General features: G+C 39.7%; 1 protein-coding gene across 1 annotated transcript in view; it reads left to right on the top strand.

Annotated features, from left to right (window-relative positions):
* The window catches only part of PPP3CA (protein phosphatase 3 catalytic subunit alpha), a gene marked incomplete at its 5' end in the record, with an annotated part of 243798 nt that overhangs the window by 127782 nt on the left and 111989 nt on the right, over window positions 1-4027 (top strand). The window lies entirely within an intron of this gene.

Below are 4027 nucleotides of genomic sequence, written 5' to 3'. Positions count from 1 at the left end.
AGGCTCAGGGGTCCAAGATTATCTTCTGTGTCTGTGTTAATTGGTTTCCCTTTTCTTTGTTGAAGAGGGTCTGTGCAGTCTTTCTGCCTAGTCCGCCATCTTGCTGAACCCTCATGTAGTATTTTTATAATTAAAAAAATAAAGGAGGAAAGTGATGTAACTTTCATCAAAGATTCAGTCAAGTGAGGATTAAAACTCTTGTTCTAGCAAATATATATTTTTCTTTTCAGACCTAAGGTCATGAGGTTTTAAAAATACATCTTGATTCATTCTAAAAAAGTTATATTAACTATTCAGTAGATTTTTTACAAAAGTTTCCATATTTCTTCCAGGAATTTAGAAAGTTATGGCAATTAATGTAATTACACATCAAAAATATCGATATAAAACATACATTTTCTGTATTTGCCAGATGGATGGGTATTTTCACAGAAGACTAGTAGTGTTTTTATTTTCTGTGTTGTATTTCTATATTTTTGGTGCAACATAGATCTGTCAGTACTGGCCTGTAGCAGTGTAGTTGGATATGCTGTCTGCAAGCACTGTTCTGTTGGGAACGAGAAGCAAATAATGGGAAGGTAGAGGAATGCAGGAAGCAAGAATGTGTTGCTGAAGTGAGCTTGTTTTCAAGGTAAAATAGAACTGGTAGAAGCCAGATTGTTCTAGAAGTACTGTCAAAACCAAATGAAGTGAAATATGACATGACCTAGCTTCATGGGGAATTAGAGGCTGTCAGTAACCAAGCAGACAGCTTGCCTCAGCCAGCCTAAATCTATAGTACTGTACTTCTCTTTGGACATCAGTGTCTTAGGAGGCTGAAGGGTGGACTATGGCATCGCATAGATGGAGGCTTCCCAGCTACCCTTTCGACTTATTTTTGAAGCATTAGCTCATGTCATCAATAAAATGGATGACCAGCCACTTTCTTCTTGATGGTTGTTATCAAAATTGTGAATGCTTGCAAATTATAAGACTTTGACATAAATCCCTTATTTAAAAGGTGTGATACACAAGGCCTGAGCAAAGGTTAAAAAAATCAAATGCCCCTTAGAATTTTTATTTATCACCCTTCTTGGGTTCCTCCCTTGCTCCCAGGCTTTGTCAAGCAATCACTTCAGTATAAGCCCTTGATAAAATAATGAAATCCTAATATCACCCTGCGATGTAATAAATTACATAATGTGGCTTTTCTAGCCATAAGTCTTTGTAAACTCAGTGGTGGGCTTTGCCATGAGCAACTGAGTAGCTCCTGATTGTTAAAGTTATCCATCTGGGGTATTTCTGTTGTGAGTGGCACTAAGCAATCTTCTGGGAAGTTCTCAGGTGTATAGAATTCTGATGTTGGGATTGGTTGTTTTGGTCACTCTGCCAGGCTCAAGAAGGAGCCCTGCTAGAGGCAGAAGGAATCTTTCACTGCCAGCTCGGAGACGTGAGAGACATGCATGCTGAGAGAGAGACGCAAGAGACATGAGCTGCTGAGAGAGAGACACGAGAGACACACATTGCTGAGAGAGAGACTGAGAGACATGTGCTGCTGGGAGAGAGACATGGAGACACATGTACTGCTGGGAGAGAAACACACACTGCTGGGAGAGAAACACTGAGAGACACACACTGCTGGGAGAGAGATTGAGAGAGAATGTTGGCTGAGAGACAGTGGGCTGAGAGAGACTGAGCATGTTACTGAACTTGAATTTTAGCCAGTTGCTTCCCTAATAAATCCCATAATCTGTGAGTTCTGTGTGACCACTGCAGCAAATTATTGAACCCAGCAAAGAGGTGATAGGTGCTGTGGGAAGAACGGTTGGCGTCAGGGTTGGTGAAAAAGCCGGAGGGAGGTGGGATGTCTGGCCTAGCAAGAATGAGCTTTGGGCTACTGATGGTGATTCTGTCTTCCTCTTGTGGGGTTAGAGGAGGTCAGAAGATGCAGCCTCCTGGCTCCTTTGGCACACCCTAGTTGCATTCCTGAGGGGCTCTGGTAGCATAGTGGCTAAGACACTTGCCTGCTAACCAGACGGCTGGCGGTTCAAACCCACCAGCCACTCCTCGGAAGGAAGGTTGGGCAATCCTACTTCCGTAGTGATACTGCCTCGGAAACCCAAGGAGGGGTCGCTATGAGTCGGGTTTGACTTGACGGCACATAACAACAACAACAACAACAGTTGCATTCCTGAGTGGTGCAAATGGTTAAGCCCTTGACTACTAATGAAAAGATTAGGGGTTTGAACCCATTCAGAGGCAGCTCAGGAGACAGGCCTAGTGAACTTTCAAAAGGTTACAGCCTCAAAAACCCTGTGGAGCACACAAAGAGTCGTTACCAGTGAGAATCCACTGGAAGGCATATTATAGTGGAAAGAATCAGGAAAGAAGTAAGTACTGTGAAGAAAGTAAAACAAGGTAGAGGGATGAAGAATGTTTGCAAAGAGAAGTAGGTGCATTGAGAAAGACCTTTTTGAGCATGTTGGCATTTAACTAAGACCTAATGGATGAAAAGGAGCCAGTAAGAAGAATGCTTGGCTTGTTGGAGATAGAGGGAACTGGCAGGTAGTGATAAAGAGTGGCAGTGGAGTGATGACTTACTAAAATGCTTTATCTTAAATTGATCTTGGAAATCCTTAAATACCCTTATAAAATACCTCCATTTTTCAGGTGTGCTTTCTTTGAGCTACTGTTTTGTTTCATCAGACTTTGATTGTGTGTGTGTGTGTGTGTGTGCGCGCCCATGCATGTGGGTGTGTGCAAGCTGTTTTTGTTTACTGAATGTTATCATAAATGATCATTACTCTAAAAGTATGATTTCAGTTGTGTCTGTTCTAAGGCACACAGAGTTCATGCTAACATGAAGATCAGACATTATAACTGAGTTTCAGGGCATTTTGTTTTCCATACTGAGTTTACAGCAATTGCTTTCTGCTGTTATACGTCATCAGGCCAAGATCTAATAATTGTAGGGATCTTGTAAATCACTGAGATTATCTCTTACTGTAAAGTTATTATAAGCCAAAAAGAAGAGGTTATTTTTTAATTCTTACATAACTACATCATGATAATGGACTTCTGTTCTCAACAAAAGAAAAATATTCTTAATGTTTGTTTTGCCTAGAGCCTAGTAATTTATAATATTTTGTAATTCTGGTTGCCAGATTATATTACAGTTTTATGTTAGTTGCTTAAATAACTTCATTTCCAACCCACAGTCCATAACCTCAGTTCACATCTTCTTACCTGTGTCATTGACAGTAAAAATGAGGATTTATATAAATAACATCTTTATTTCACTGATTGTTTACAGTTACTCTGTCAGTGAACTCCTTTGACTCAATCTTCTGTCTCTCAATTTTAGTCATTTAAAAGAATGAAATTTAAAACATTTCAGTGACTTGCTTATGATTGTAGCATATAATATATCAAGATAATATGCTCATTCTCCTCATTCTCTGTTCACTGATACATTCGTTCCCTGAACCATTTAACAAAACAAAACCCACTGCCATCGAGTCGGAACCAACTCATAGCAACGCCTCCTTGGGTTTCTCCTCCTTGGGTTTTCTAGGAAATAGATTGCCCCACCTTCCTTCCAAGGAGTGGCTGGTGGGTTTGAACCACTAGCCTTCTGATTAGCAGTCAGATGCCTTAGGCAGTCCACTACAGCCACAATATAATGGTCATCATTCAAGCATAAAATAAGAGATACTGTAACATGGTGGTGGATAGTAAAGGCTTTGGATAGAGTAGATCTAGATTTAAGCCCTGGATCATCCATTTGTAATAATGACCCTGTCATGACCCTATCTTTCTTAGCTAGACCTTTGCCTCATCTGTTTACTGGAGATAATAATGTTTATATTTTAGGGCTTTGAAAGTATCCAGTGAAATAAAGAGTAGTGACTAAATTTTTCTTTGTCTTTTTTTTTTTTTTTTTTTTTTGTGATAGACTATATAGCTCTTTCAAAGATTTTGGTTTAAAAGGGAATGTGTAATTGTTACCAAAGCAGGGTTTTCCATGGTATTTCTTTTTTTTTTTTTT

Source organism: Orycteropus afer, unplaced genomic scaffold (genome assembly GCF_000298275.1).
Source record: "Orycteropus afer afer isolate SDZICR_OR568_19922 unplaced genomic scaffold, OryAfe1.0 scaffold00229, whole genome shotgun sequence".
In the NCBI taxonomy this organism is placed as follows: domain Eukaryota; kingdom Metazoa; phylum Chordata; class Mammalia; order Tubulidentata; family Orycteropodidae; genus Orycteropus; species Orycteropus afer.
Note: the sequence above shows the minus strand (reverse complement) of the source record. Positions and strands in the feature narration are given on the sequence as shown.